The sequence below is a fragment of the Protopterus annectens genome, chromosome 2.part1 (genome assembly GCF_019279795.1).
Source record: "Protopterus annectens isolate FY-2018-M chromosome 2.part1, PAN1.0, whole genome shotgun sequence".
In the NCBI taxonomy this organism is placed as follows: Eukaryota; Metazoa; Chordata; order Ceratodontiformes; family Protopteridae; genus Protopterus; species Protopterus annectens.
In genome coordinates, this window is record NC_056729.1 from 1,067,765,373 (window position 1) to 1,067,781,752 (window position 16,380).

The 16,380-nt window shown below is 45.2% G+C and overlaps 1 protein-coding gene across 4 annotated transcripts in view; it reads right to left on the bottom strand.

Annotated features, from left to right (window-relative positions):
- Positions 1-16,380, bottom strand: part of PLA2G7 (phospholipase A2 group VII) — a 1,251,751-nt gene that overhangs the window by 933,786 nt on the left and 301,585 nt on the right. The window lies entirely within an intron of this gene.

Genomic DNA, 16,380 nt, shown 5'->3' on the forward strand with positions numbered 1-16,380 from the left:
GTGACTTATTTATAAAAATTCTAGATTTATTCACTTTTGGCATCTATGTTTTCAAGAGTGACTGCTTTAGTCCTAGATGCCAAACAATTGCATTAAGGCTGTATTATTTTATGAGTGGACAATAATTGATCTTGGTGTGCAAGACTTGTTTTTATGGTAGCAATGTGTTCCCATAAAAGCAGACAGTGATGTTGGCTGTAAGAAGGTATCATTAGCTCCTCCTGGGAAGCACTCTGTGTGTGTGTGTGTGTGTGTGTGTGTGTGTGTGTGTGTGTGTGTGTGTGTGTGTGTGTGTACACATCTATGCAAATATATGTGTGTGTTTCTGTCTGTCTACAAACTATCTTGGCCAACTTTCACTTAAGATGGCAAGATAACATGGGAAATCACTGGATTGACAGCAAAGTGGTTATAACTCTGCTCTGCAGTTGTTCAGTATAATTCTTATTTGGATGCATCAAGGGCTGGCCATAACTTAATTCAGTAGTGCAGACTGCCTATATGCTCTTAAAGCTAATCCATCCATCCTCAACTTCTTTTTTTCTCATTTTACACATAGGGTCGGGGTGTCACTTCAACAGTGACAATCAACTCGAGCCAAGTATTTAGTTGCAGTGGTATAGATCCTGAGAACATATCCTTCACCATCTCATATTAAGTGGCTACATGAAGTGGGATTTAAACCCTGTACATCGCATATTCATTAGTGGTAGTTGTCGTATACTGTAAACTGGACGTATACTGCCTGCAAAATGTATTCGACAGTATAAAGTCTGTGTGACCTTGCAGCCAAAGGTAAATACACAAAAGTATTCTCTACACAGCAGTTACTTTATTTTCTGGAAGGAGTTGAGAAACAAGCAAAATGACATTTGCAGAATATGCAACAATGTTAGTATCACAGCTGACTAAAGAACAAAAACATATGTAAATCTTGCATTATCAGTATAACCAAGGATGATATAATCACCACCTTGAGTACTTAACCTGGAGACATGGCTTGATGGCAGCTGTAAATACAGAGCATGCAGAAAAGCAAGAATACATCCCCAGATTAACTCAGAATTCAGCATGAACTGCAGGAAATTGAGCTACATGTGAAATGCCTGGAAGTTAAAGCAGCAAAGATGCCGATACAGCTTAAGGTGCCTAGGACATGAAAGCCGAAGAAAAACAAACTCACAGAGAAGGAAAGGAAACAGCATTACACAAAAGGAAAGGAAACAGCATTACACAAAGATGGAGAAGGAGTGGATCCAAGAAAAATGACTGCTCATCTTTCACCAACTGTACAAGAGTATCAGGGAAGAAAACTTGGTCCTGGAAGAGAAGACTAGCTCTAAACTGTTTCTTCAATAAAAAGGAGGGAGTAGCTTTGAACATTTGTTCATGTTTGTAGCCAATGTCAAGTTGAACAGGATCAGTGAGTGAGAGTTTTAAATCCTTTACCTACAGGTAGAGCTATGGATGCAATAAGTTAAGATGTTTGTCTCTGGGGGGCTGGCCAAGATGAGCACTGGGTAACAGCACTTTCTCTCTGCTCTGTCTTTACAGAATATTTATGACAGGAATTTTGAGTACATCTATCCCAATTATTTTTTTTACATATCTGGAATCTATTAATCATTCTTTAGGACAGTATATAAAAATTTTGGCAATTTTTTTTGTTTTTTCCTGTCAAAAAGCACTAGAGAACATATTTGGACTCCAGACTACAGAATGAGCTATTCCAAATAAAGAAGTTATGTACTCACCATAAAGTTCCATCTGAGTAGGTAACTTCATTTGTCTGCAACCTGTGGGTATCGGATCTGATTCGGATCCAAGCTGGCAGCTTTCCTAGCTAAAAGATCTGAGCTCCAAGCTCCTCCCCTACCCATAATGCCCTGCGATCTCCCTCTAACCCTCAGATTGAGTTTGTGCCCAGTCAGAGCTTGAAGAACTAGGGTAAGATCCCATGGAGGCACTGCATATTTAATAGGGGGTCTTAACAAAAAGGTTCCTTTCATGAATGTTTTGCAAATCTTGGAGGATGCTAGGGGGCCTGAACTGTTTCCAACATGGTAGTGGGAAATAGCTGCCAATTGAACATTAATAGTAGAAGCACTAGCTCCTTGAGGAAAAGTATTTATTTTATTTTATTTATTTTACATTTGTTAACCGGGAAGGTCCGACTGGATGCATGTCCATTTTCAGCGGAGGCCCGGGGAGAAAAGCTCCATAAAGTAAAAAATAAACATTAATTACATACAGATTCATACAGAAAATATACATTAACAAGGACAATATTTTTGATACATTTTTCAGCAGGGTGAATTAGATACAATTCAAAATGCAATAATATTTCTGTAAGTTGTTACAGGATCCTTACAGTTATAGAGTGCAGAAAAGCAGAGAGGAACTTGATTTCTATATAAATCAGAGGAGGTAGGATCTGAAGGACGTAGGTTGCTAGTTATTTGAGACTTTGAAAAGGAGGAGTAGAATCTAGTAGGTACAGGGAAGTGGGTATGATATGGATCAAGGAGAACTAATCAGGGTTAAAACATGGACAAAGCCATTGAGACTTAAAATATAGCTTAAGATTATTTTTGAATTGACAAAGGGAGGTGGAAAGTCTTAAGTTGTTAGGGAGGGAATTCCAAACCTTCCCTATGGAATTGGCAAAGAGAGCTTCACCACCAAAGTTGTTGGCTTTGGTGGTTTGAACCAGAAATCTATTAGAGGAGCGAAGACAGCTAAGATTGGAGTAAGGAAGCAGTATTCCACTCAGTGAGGGTTTTTTTTCAGGTTGTTTGATTATTTTAAATGCTTCAGTAAGTTGATTCATTTTGAGAAGATTGGGTAGCTCAAGCCAGTCAAGGTTCCTTAGATTTTGACAATGATGAGTTCTATAGGGAGCACCTGTTACAAATCTGGCAATGTGATTATAGGCAACAGAGAGTTTCTTGATCTCATTTTTATTGAGGAAGGAAAGGACAGGAGAGGCATACAGTAAGGTAGAGAGGAGATGTGTGCGTGCAATAGTGAGTTTTGCAGTAGGGGTAAGAAAGTTTTTGATTCTATACAAGGAACCGAATTTCTTATTTACTGTTTTTATGGTTTGACTGATATGGTTGTCAAATCTAAACTTATTATCAATAGTGACCCCTAGCAGTTTGGTAGTGGTATCAGGCTCAATTTTGGTACCATTTGTAGATTGGATGAGGAAGGTATTGTTATTAGATAATGGAGAAAGTTGAACTGGTGAAGGCCCTGAGGAGGGAAGAATTATTAGTAATTTGTTTTTTTTTGGATTTAGGATGAGTTTACGTGCTGCAAGCCATTTTTCTACTGCAGTAAAGGAGTGTTGGGTGACTCCTTGTAGATCAGAGAGAGAGGCTGCAGAGCATATCAGGGTGGAGTCATCTGCATATTGGATACAGTTGGCTTTAGGAATAACAGTGTGGAGTTCATTTATGAATACAGAGAAGAGAAGGGGACCTAGAATGGAGCCCTGAGGGACTCCTATGGTATTAGGCAGCAGGTCAGATAGCTTATTTTGCCATTGGACTGCTTGTTGTCTGCCTGAGAGATAAGCCTTGAACCAGCAGAGAGCAGGATTATCAAGGTGTAGGGTTTCTAGGGTGTGGAGCAGAATCTCATGATCAACCATGTCAAAAGCTTTTGACAGATCAAGAAAGAGTGCAGAGGTTATTTTTTTGCTGTTACGGTTTTTATTTACTGAGTCCGTAAAGGAAAGTGGTCGTACTATGGTGGGGTCGGAAACCGTGTTGAGTATGGGACAACAGATTGTTTAGGTTTAGGTAGTGAAGTAACTGTTTATGAACGCATCTTTCCATAATTTTGGCTATTGGAGACAGGATTGCAATGGGTCTATAGTTAGATGGTTCAGTGGAGGAGCCACCCTTGTGGAGTGGAATGACATAGGATATTTTCCATATGGCCGGGATGGTAGCCTCTGACATAGTTCGGTTAATAAGAATTGAGATGGGGTAAGCTATAACGTCTGCTGCTATTTGCAGGTATTCAGCTGGGAGTCGATCGGCAGAGAGAGTGGTCGGTTTTAGTTTTTTCAGTAAGGCTCTAATGAAAGAGGTGGGTGTTGGCTGGAGAGTAAAGGAGAAGGATGATTTCTCAGGGACAGCAAGTAAGGGGGAAGAGGTAAGTTGATTGGCCAGTGACTGAATGGTCTCTGTGAAGAAGGAGTTGAAGGTATTTGCTACTTCTTCTGGGTTTTTACCAATAAGTTTCTCTGGGGTGGGTGTAGACGATTTCCCTGTATGGAGGAGACTATTTAAGCCTGCCCAGAACTTCTTTGGATTATTCTGGTGTTTATCTTGGAGATGACAAAAATAGTTCTTTTTGTCAAGGGTACTGTTTTTTTTGTTTCATTTCTGAGCTGCTGGAACTTGATGCGGTCCTGTTGTGTCTTAGTTACTCGCCATTTGTCCCAGGCCTTATCTCTAAGTTTTATTTTAGATTTGGTTTCTGTAGTTAGCCAGGGTGCTATCCGGGTCTTGGTTCTGATATGTCGGTTAGGTGCATGAGAGTCCAGAATGTTGAGGAATGTGTCATTAAAGAATGCCACACTCTCTTCAAGAGGCAGGGTTTTTAGTTTGGACCAATTACAGGATTTGAGTTCTGTTAAGAATTGAGCTGGAACAAATTTCTTTTTATTTCTAACAAGTCTATATATGGGAAGGTTTAAGTTGGTGAATTTGTGTTTAATTATGAATGTGATGAGGTGGTCACTAAGGTCATTAGGGAGGGTCCCTGTAGTATATTTATGAGCCTCATTATTTGTAAGAATCCAGTCAATTATGCTCTCTTTTTGGTTGGTATTACCAATTCTTGTTGGGGAGACAATTTTTTGTGAAAATCCATATAAATTTATGGGGATGGGATTGATCTCAATGGAACATTTGGTCCAATCAATATTAACATCCCCTAAGACAATGGTTTCCTGAGGGTAATTAGAAGCTAACCAGTTTAGTGTTGACTCCAACGTTTCTATGTTGCTCCCTGGTGGGATATAGATAACAATAAGGTTGATACTTTTTACATTATTTATGCAAAGTTTTAGAGCAAGTAACTCTGCATTAGCAGCATTAGGTGGTTGAATAGGATTCATGATGATATTAAGGGAACTTCTATACATAACAGCTATTCCACCACCTCTTTTATTTTCCCGATCAACCCTTAAGATATTATATCCGGGTGGAAGAATTTCTTCATCTTTTGTGGCTGGTTTGAGCCATGTTTCTGATAGACACATGATGTCAGGGCGATGGGTGGCTATCAGAGCATGTAAATTGTGAACCTTATTATTTAAGCTTCTTAGGTTAAGATGGAAGATGAGAAGAGAGCTAGCTGATCTTTGGGCCGCTATTGGTGGGACAGAGACTGGGTAAGTAGATGGGCCCGGGTTCGGGTTAATATCACCATGTTTAGTAATAGATTTATTCAGGTGGTCTAAGAGTCTTAGCAGTTTGTAAAATATTTTTTGTCCATGTTTGGAGCTAGTTCCTTTAAGGAAAGATTGTTTGATAAAGATGCCATTAGTTCTTAGAGTTCTTGTGGGATGGTAGAGAGGGGAGGTTTCTTTGGAGAGAGCGTTTCTGAGGTTAGAAGTTTGTCCCTTGGGATAGTGAAATCCCTTGAGGTTTTGGTTTTCATAGATGGATAAATAGTACGGGATGATAAATAGTGGGAGTAAGGGTAAGATAATATGTTTCTTTACTTCACCATAGTGTAAGGATGGAATTAACTAGTAGAATAGGTGGGTCCTAGAAGTGGTTACCTAGATGAGCTAATATCAGGTGTTGTAGGAGGAGATATATTAAATTGGTGGTGAAGCTTGATTGGCTCTATACTAAGGGGGTGTGTCTTTCTGTACTGATAAATGTAGAGATAGCAGGGGCGGGTGGGATTAGGGGGCAGGGTGGGGCGCGAAGTGAGCCCGAAGCGGAGCGAGGATACACCAATCCAGAGCTTGTACTACAGGTAGGAATAGCTCACAGTTAATGTTTGCAAGGCCAGATTATTAGGTAACTGAACATATAGACGCTAGGCTACACATAAGCTGAATTTAATAACCTAAACGCTTGGCTACACACAAGCTGAATTTAGCAACCGTCTTCCTAGGGGTATGGGAAAGAAAGTCTAGAAATGCTGGGATAGGAGCCGTGAAGGGATCCAAGTTCCTGTGCTCCGCCCAGACAGAGAAATGTTTCCATTTACTCTTGTAGATTTTCCTGGTAGACGGTTTATGGACGGCCACCAGGATAGCCTTAACTGAGGAAGATATACCAGGAGTCCTAGCCATTAAGGGAACTGGATCAACCAAACTGAGAGTTTGAGGTAGTCCAGGTCCGGGGTCTTCAATCCTAATGGATGAGAGATCATATCCGGATTGGGATCTAAAATCCAGGGAGGATGTACTAGATGAGACCGCAGGTAAGGGAGCCAGGTTTGACAAGGCCAGAATGGGGCTAGGAGGATAACTCTGCTCCCCAACTGATGAGCTTTCTGCAAGAATTTTGTCATCAATGGAAGAGGAGGATAAGCATACAGAAGACTGGATGGCCAAGTATGAACTAGAGCATCTCTGGGGGCTTCCCCTGGTGGGGGAATTAGAGCGAAGAACTCGCTGCACTTTGTGTTTGAAGGCGAGGTGAAGAGATCGCAGCAAGGTTGACCCCATTCGAGGAAGATTTGTTTCGCTACTGCTGGGTTCAGAGACCACTCGTAAGGTGAGAGGATCGTTCAACTCAACCTGTCCGCTAAGATGTTTGACCGACCCGGAATGTGCGTTGCTATGAGAAAGCGGTTGGTGGATATCGCCCATTCCCACACTCTCATTGCCTCTCTGCAAAGTGGATAAGATCTGATTCCCCCCGGTTTATGTACCGGACTACAAACATGTTGTCTGTTTGAATTGCAATAGTTCCTGGAGGAAGAAGGGGACGGAGAGCCTGCAACGCTATAAGCACCGCCCTCATCTCCAGGACATTGATATGCAGTGAGGTCTCTGTGAGAGTCCACGTGTCTTGGACAGATCTGCCCATGCAATGCCCCCCCCCACCCGAGGAGAGATGCATTCGTGGTCACCTTGACTTGGGGAGGGGTTATAACAAAGGGGTGGCCTTCCTGGAGAACTCTGGAGTGGAGCCACCAAAGAAGAGACTCCCAGCAAATCCTGCTGAGGGGAATAGGTGTAGACAGGGGGTGAAATAAAATGGACCATTGAACTTGCAATGTCCATTGAAGGATTCTCATCTTCAGACGAGCGAAAGGTGACAGATTGATGGCCGCTGCCATGGATCCCAGGGCCCTCAGGACTAGTTCCGCTGGGGGGGCTGATGATTGTTAAAGATCTAGAATGCGAAGGCTTAGATTGCGAAGTCTGTCTGCTGTCAGAAAGATTCTGGATTGTGTAGTGTCTATCCTGGCCTCTATGAATTCCAAAATTTGAGTAGGTTGAAGGGAGGATTTCTTGTGGTTGATCATGATCCCTAGATGGCGGGCTAGATGTAAGAAATAGTCCCTGCCTGAGCAGAGTTGATGCCTGGTGGGGGCAGTTAGGAGCCAGTCGTCCAGGTACAGAAAGACCTGTATTCCCTGAAGCCTCAGGTGGGCCCCTACAACTGCCATGACCTTGGTGAACACTCTGGGGGCTGTGGTGAGACCGAAGGGTAGGACCCTGAACTGATAATGGCTGGCTCCCAGCTGAAAGCGGAGGAACCTCCTGGATCGAATGTCCATAAGAATGTGGTAGTACGCATCCTTTTGGTCTATTGAGCACATCCAGTTGCTCTCCTGCAAAAGTGGGAGAATGGATTTAATAGTGACCATCCTAAATTTTTCTTTGGCGACTGACAGGTTCAGCGTGGACAGGTCGAGAATGGGTCGTAAGTCCCCCGTCTTTTTTGGCACCAAAAAGAACTTGGGAGTAAAAGCCTGATCCGGATTGCTCGAGGGGAATGCGCTGGATGGCTCTTTTTCTTAGCAGCCCTCGAATTTTGGATGCTGCTGCCTCCCTCTGATCAGGTGGAACATCAGGGAGCCCTCTTGACCGGGGAGGATAAGTTAGGAAAGGGATAGTCTCTCTGGATATGATTCAGAGCAACCAGCGATCTGTCGTAATGGACTTCCAATTTGCTAGGTGTTCCAAGAAGCGCCCCCTGACTGCCTCCAGAGAGGAGCAGTCGGGCAACCCCTCAGGGCTGCTGCGCGGGTCGATCCAAAAAAGGTTCTCTCGACCCAAAATTCTTCGGCCCCCCTCTGCCTTTGGGCCGGCATCCACCCTGTCTTCCTCTGTATCTGAAGGACGAGGGATCCGGAGTGAAACTGGATTGTTGAGATTTCCGGAACCACATCTTCTTTTGTCCTCTTTAGTTCCTGGAGTAGGACCTCTGAGGAGCCCAGAAGCGAATCCCGATGGCAGACATCTTCCCGTCTTTCTTGCTCTGGAGAAGCATATCGCAGATGGTATTGCCAAAGACCAAGGAACCATCAAAAGGGGCATTTGCGAACCGTCAAAAGGGGAGTTCGCGAAGGACACCTTGAAGGGTTCCGCAAAATCGCAGAGACGGAGCCAGGCCTGTCTACGTAAGATGACGCCCATTCCGCTAGCTCTAGCCGCTCCCTCCATAGCATGGGAGAGAAGCTGCACAGATGTGTTGGTAATTGACTTGAGAGTGGCCATTCGAGCCAAGAAGGTCCGCTTGTCCTTGGCCGGCACGGACTCTGGGGGTGACCCAGCGTACTCATTAATTAGGTCCCACTGGAGCCGAATCAAATGTGCCATATAATTCAGTGACTTTACAGAGAAGGTCGCTGAAGTGAACATCTGCTTTCCAAGGCAGTCCATCATCCGAGACTCCTTGTCTGGAGGATGCACCGAGGAACTCTCCTGTGCTAATTCCTTCTTAGTGGCAGCTGCCACCACCATGGCATCCACTGGTACACCCTTGCTCCACACTGTCCTGTCCATGGGAGGGCTGAGGATCCTGTCCGGTCTCTTGGGTATTAGCTCGACAGTGTCCAGCTCCTAACATGCCCTGGTAGTTATGAGGTCCACCAGGGGGTCGGCGGGAGGGGACACCCAAGAGGTAGATGGGCCTGCATCAAATGCCTCCAGAAACACAGACTCATCTGAGGAAAGTTTTTGGGCAGACCACCCCCGTCTAATGTGCAACATTTCCATAATGTCTCCAAAGGAGACGTCTTCGGGGGTTGACAATGGGGAACCTTCCCCTTCCTCCAAGTCCATGTCCTCAGTGAGGGACTCAGGTGAGTCCAAGTGCCTCCTCTTGCACTTTCGTTTGTGAGGGACCTCCTCGGGGGGGCTGTCCGAAGAGGCCTCACTAACAATGTCCTGTTCCTCTACGGGAACAATCTGGGACATAGGCGCAGGCTGTCCCTGGGGCCGGATGATGGAAGACAGGCCCATCTGAGTGGGAATGGCGGGTGGATCCATAGCAAGAGCCTGGGGCCTCGAATCCCTCGAAAGGACCCTCTCCACGACGTTGAATGCCTTGGGAGAACTGCTTTCCCTTAGATCCGAAAGCAGTCCCCTCGGATCCGACGTGTGGACCAGCGCCAAAAGTGACCCGATCGGATCCGAAAGGGTAGTGTGCTCTGACCTTAATGGAGCTGAAGGCCCACTAACCCGTCCAGATCCGACACTCAACTCACGGCCCCAAAAATGGATCCAACAGACTCGAGGGTACAGTCAGCACTCAAGTAGGAAACGCTGTCTGTGCTGACCCCACCCCGGCTCTGAAGCTAGTCAGATTTGACAGCTCCGAACTCCGATAGCGGGTTGGAGAAGGAGCAATGGGGTGAAAAAAGGTGTCCAGCCCCCCCGGGGGGGGGGGGCAAGAGCACTGCCATCTGCATCTGGGCCTGGAGAAATCGACGCATCATCCAGTCCATATCTGCGTCGGATAAACTCCTCGTAGATCTGGATGAGGCCACCGAGACCGGCCGGGACGGCCGTCTAGACGACCGCGAAGGTGACCGGGTCTCCTCCTCCGGCTCCAGGGAGAAACGTGGAGAACGGAGCCGGGAGGGGGAAGGTCTGGAGACCTTAAGGGGAGAGGCAAGCTGTTTGGATGGTGGTGCTGAAGGGGTCAACTCAGACCATCTCTTATGGCTGCGGTGCCTCTCTTTCTCTCTCTCCCTATCCTTTTTGTCCTTCTTTTTGCCATCCCTTTCCTCCTGGGCCAACAAGGGAGGTTGAGTCCTGGCCAGGGGATCAGAAGCGGCAGGTGGGGCAGCCACAGCCGCGGCTGTCACCACAAAGGAGGAGGAGGACGAAGTGGAATCAGGAGGCAAAAGGCCCACAGGGATAAGTTTCATTCTCCTATCCTTCAAAGCCCTGGGGTTGAAGGCTGCACAAATAGTGCAGCCCGAAGAGAGGTGATCAACCCCCAGGCAAATGACGCACTGAGTGTGGCCATCCACTGGGGACAGCTTATGGCCACACTCGGTACATTTAGAGAAGATAGCTTTAGGGCCTTAAGACAATATAGAAAAGAAAACAGGCCCACACACACACACACACACACACACACACACACACACACACACACACAGGGGGGAGGGGAATACATTTAACTTAACCAAAAAAGTTTAAAACTACCCAGAACAGTAAGAAAGTTAAGAGGGAGTTCACACGCACAAAGACAGAGAAAGTTTTGACAGAAAATTAAACTTTTTAATCCTAAACTGACAGTACCACTCTCGGAGCTCGTAAGCTTACAGAAGCCACAGCAAACAAGATCTGAGGGTTAGAAGGAGATGGCAGGGCATTATGGATAGGGGGAGGAGCTTGGAGCTCAGATCCGGAGCTCGGATCTTTTAGCTAGGAAAGCTGCCGGCTCGGATCCAAATCGAATCCAATATCTGCAGGTTGCTGATCAAATGAAGTTAACTACTTCAGATCTACACTTCAAGAAACAACTATTAATAAGAAACTTCAGTCACTATCAACTAACACTCAAGAAAGTACAGTTTTGTACCTACCATAAATGTAGATGTTCGAAGATCCACATTGCTGCAGTCCTAACACTTGGGTAGTCTGCTGTCCCAGTCGGCCCGAATACCAAAGTATAAGGCTGACGTCGGTCAAGGCGCATTTGTCTGACATCAGGACGTCAGGGTACAAATGCGCATGACCGACGTCATATCCTCAGTCTTTTCTTGCCCCAGATGTCAGAAGACCCTAAAAAGATAAGGCCAAAACCAAAAAACACCAAAACACTCCTGTACCTAATATATGTACAATATATACAAATTTACAAAAATAGAACCTCACCCCACAACCACCCCTAAACACAGAGGGGAAGGAGGGAGGGGACTGCAGCAATGTGGATCTTGAACATCTACATTTATGGTAGGTACAAAACTGTACTATGTTCTTCATCTCACATTGCTGCAGTCCTAACACTTGGGTAGAATCCCAAAGCAGAGGTAAGGGAGGATGGCTAAACTATAATGAAGCAGGAGCTGCCAAAATGCCCTGCAACACCGCAGTGGCAAAACCAGCCCTGGACTTAGAATAGAGAGGAAGGTGGTAATGCTTGGAGAAAGTATGCACTGAACTCCAAGTAGCTGCCTCCAAAATATCCTTAGTTGCCACCCCTTAGAAATGCTGTTGAAGTGGCAGTAGCCCTAGTGGAATGAGGCCTAATCCCAGCTGGAATCTCCTTGCCATGATGGGAGTAACAGAATGCAATGCAAAACCCAATCCACTTAGATATAGTTTGTTTTGACACAGGCTTGCCCTGGGAACTCAAAGCAAAAGAAACAAACAACTGCTGAGACTGCCTAAAATCCCTAGTCCTGCTTAAATAATAACGCAACTGTCTGTGTACATCTAAGGTGTGCAAAATCTTTTATTTTGGGGATCTGCATAAAAAGTAGGCAAATGAATAGTTTGGTTTAAAGCCACACTAGAAACCACCTTAGGCATAAATGAAGGATTAGTACGTAATGATACCCTATCCTTATGAAAAATCAACGAAGGCTCAACCGCCATAAGGGCCTGCAATTCAGAAACCCTTCTTGCAGAAGTAATGGCCAACAAAAAAGCAGTCTTCCATGACAAGTATTTCAACTCAGCAGTAGAGGCTCAAAAGGTTGTAGAGTAAGTTTCTCCAACACAAAATTGAGGTCCCAAGCAGGAGTAGGAGCTCTATTGGGGGTCTTATATTCTTTGCCCTCTAAGAAATTGCTTGAACAAAGGATGAGAAAACAATGGTGGGTCACAATCATAGTGAGCTGAAATTGCTGCAGCATGAATCTTAATGGAAGAGAAAGACAAGCCCTTGTCCAATAGCTCAGTAAGATATTGAAGAGCCACACTCAAATTAGGCTCAGAAACATCCAAATCCTTTGCTGCACTCCAAAATAAAAATCTCTTCCATTTTCTGCATACACCTTATGTACTAGGTCTCCTGGCTTCCATAATCACATTCAAAACTTGTTGAGGAAGTTGAGACCTGCTGTGGTTCAAAACAGAATATGCCAGGCTGTTAGATGAAGAGAGTGAAGCTTGACATTGAGTAGATGACCGTCCCTCTGAGACAAAGGTGTGGAATTAAAGGTAAAGGCCATGGAGGCTTTCTTACCAGATTCCTCAGTAATGGGTACCAGTGTTGCCGAGGCCAATCTGGAGCTATCAAAATCATCCTTGGCTTGTCTTGTCTGACCTTTAGGAGTACCTTTGGGAGGAGAGGCAGAGGTGGAAAGGCATACACATGAAGATTTTCCCAACTGAACGAAAGAGCATCCACTTTCCAAGCTGTGTGATGAAACCTTTTCGTGCAAAACTTTGGCAGCTGGTGGTTTAGTGGAGAAGCGAACAGATCTATGTCTGGAGTTCCCCATGACACTGTCAATTTTGAAATACATGAAGATCCAGTTTCCACTCATGGGGATCCATGATTTGCCTGCTTAACACATCTGCTAAGGAGTTCTGTGCTCCTGGCAGAAACCTTGCCTGAAGAGTAAGCTGCAAGCTGAGCGCAGTCTCCCACAAAATCATTGCTTGCCTGCATAGAGGATAAGAATGTGTTCCCCTTGCTTGTTGATGTACCACATGACAGTTGTGTTGTCTGTTAGAATCAACACCTGCCCTGGAAGAAGTAACTCCTTGAAAGCCATCAATGCAAACTGGACTGCTAACATCTCCTTCATGTTGATATGTAGATGCTGTAGTCTGGCAGGCCACTTGTCTTGTATCCACTTTCCATTCAGATGAGCTCCCAAGCTATGTCTGAGGCATCTGTCGTCAGAATCTGACTCGCCTCTGGCCGGGTCACAGAGAGTCCCTTGTTTAGGTGACATTCCTGAGCCCACCACAAAAATTCCTTTTGAATGCAAGGTATTATTTGAATGACAGTGTCCAGATCCTGGCAGTGCTGTGTCCATACATTTTGAGATACCATTGTAGCTTCCTCATATGCAGTTTGGCATTGGGAAGCACCAGAATACAAGATGCCATGAACCCTAATGCTTGAAGGACTGTCCTTGCAGTCAGCACGGACTGATGAGATAGTTGATGGAAGTAAAGGGATAGACTCTTTTGTTTGTCCGGGGTTAAAAGGCCATCTGAGCTGCTGTATTCAGTCTCACACCCAGAAAGCACATGTCTTGAGAGGGTACTAGACTGGACTTTATTTCGCTCACAGAATACCCCAGGCATCTTAGCACTGCTATCACATATTCCAGATGCTGAAGAAGCTCGTCCTTTCTTGAGCCAGAATCAGACAGTCCCCCAAGTAAGGCTAGATTTGTATTCCTTTTAGCCTGAACAAAGCTACAACTGGAGCCAGAACTTTTGTGAATACTCTGCAGTAGATAAGCCAAAGGGCAATGCAGAGAACTGATAATGTGAATTTCCAGCTCGAAACGCAGATACTTCCTGCAACTGAGTCTGATAGGCACAGGAAGCTAAGGCTCCGTGAGAGCTAAAGCTACCAGCCAGTGAGCGTTGCCCGGCAGAGGTAAAAGCTGTCGTAACGTCGACATTTTGAACTTGGGAATGTCCAAATAAGTGTTGAGGATAGACAAATCTAAAATTGGTCTCCACGTGTTCCCCTTTTTGGTACTAGGAACAGGCGAGAATAAAATCCTAGGCCCCTTTCTGGCACAGGAACCGCTGAATGGCCCCTATCTGGAGCAACAGAGAAATTTGCTTGTGAGCCTCTTTTCTTTGCATAGGAGGAATGTCTGGCATGCCTTTGAAAGAGGCAAGGTATGGAAATAAAACCTGTAACCGTGGTGAACGATATCCAATACCCATCTGTCTTGGGTAATAATACTCCAATTTTCTTTGAAAAGTGCCAGCCTTCCTCCCAAAGGTGCTGCCAGACGAGAAGGCTCTGGCAGCTGAAAAGGCAAGTCATTGGGTCTGCGGACTGACCCCTGCCCTCACCAGAAGACTGGGCAGGCGAACTGCCTGTTCTAGGCCTAAAAGAACCTTGAGCTCTGCCCCTACCACGTCTAGATCTACCCCTAGACTGAGAATCATAAGAAGGATAAGTCCACCCCTTAGTAGGCCAATTTCTACTAAACTTTGGAGGCTGAACCTGCAAAATCTTTAACAGTCTGCATAGACTTAGCCTTGTCCTCCATTTTCTTCAAAACTGCTTCCACAGGCACCAAATAACACATCAGATTGTAAAGGAGCATCTAAAATCCTTGTCTTTACATGTTCAGCTAAATTCTGATCCCTCAGCCAGGCGTGCCTGCGAAGAACAGAACCAGTGGCTGCCACCCTCAAGAGGCCTGTACAGCATCAAAACCACATTGCAAAGAATGCTTAATCACCTGTTCAGAAACATGAACCAAATCCTGCAACTCTTTACACTCAATACCTTCCGCCAGAGCATCTACCTTAGACTTCAATTGTGAAAGGAGATAATTTTGGTATTTCAACATGTGAAACTGGCAATTCAAAGCCCTCATGGCTAAAGTGGAAGAAGTATACACCTTTTCCCCATCTATCCAAAGCCCTTGCCTCTTTATCAGAAGGAACAGGATTTTAACAACAGAAGCCTTAACACCTTTAGGGCCCTGAGAAACAGTTTCTGGGTCTGCCCTAGGACTCTTAAAAGATACTTATGAGCTTCAGGCACCCTATAATACCTGTCCGGTTTAACTGGGGCAGGAGGCAAAGAATCAGGGTTCAGGGAAGCCTCTGCAAAACATCCTCTACCACATCCAGAACAGGAGGTATAGCTAAAGGCCTATGCTGGGAAGAAACAAAATTCCCTAAGCCTTTTCCTAGAATCAGAGAAATCTTGACCTTCCCATTTAAAATGCTCCCTCATGGAATGAAGAGTCTCTGAAAAGAAAAATCCTCAGGAGGAGAAGTCAAGGTGTAGAGTCATCTACATCAGAATCAGAATAAGGAGGATACTCCTGCAAGTCTTCAGCCAAAGACTCAGAAGCCTCGAACACTGCTCAAAACTCTCAAGCTCAGGTTCCACCCTAGGCCTCTTATCAGGAGGTAAAGAACCTCTAATCATAGTAATCAAATCTTCTGCCATTTTAAGCATATGTTTCTTAGGCAGAGACCCTGAAGAACTAGGGAGACCCCACTGAAGATAACCCTGGCCGGCCTCTAGAAGGAGCCTTGGAAACAGAAGGGGAGGGCCTAACCACCTTAGGAAGGAGGGGAGAACAGCTACCTGAGAAGCCCCTTCAGCCTGGCCTACCTCCTGAGAGGACACATCTTGTAACAGTAAAGTCTCTCCTGAGAATCCAAAGAACTTCTGGTAGAACCACCCTAAAGAACCGACGTCCGGGACAGACGGTTCTTCCACCCTAGGCTTTGTCCTTGCGCTTTTTAGGCGCCGGAGCATCCGACGGCATGTTGTAATTACAACGCTTCCCAAAACTAACCTGGCACAATCTAATCTTCTCTTAATAGTGCGTTTGTTAAATCTAGCACAAGAGCGACAGCCAACAACGCCGTGCTCAGGCCCTAAGCAAGGTATACACAATGTATGGTAATCTCTATGAGGTATCTGTTTCCCACAAGAAATACAGTTATTCACTTTTTCTGACATCCGGTTAAATACTGAGGCAAGAAAAACCAAAATATTCAGCCAACTTTGATTCGGTCTGAAACTCCGACTTCAGAAAATTTCAGAACGCCAACCTGCACTCGCAATACTGCTTCTGCATCGGACCATGCGGCAAAAAAGACTGAGGATATGACGTCGGTCATGCGCATTTGTACCCTGACGTCCTGATGTCAGACAAATGCGCCTTGACCGACGTCAGCCTTATACTTTGGTATTCGGGCCGACTGGGACAGCGGACTACCCAAGTGTTAGGACTGCAGCAATGTGAGATGAA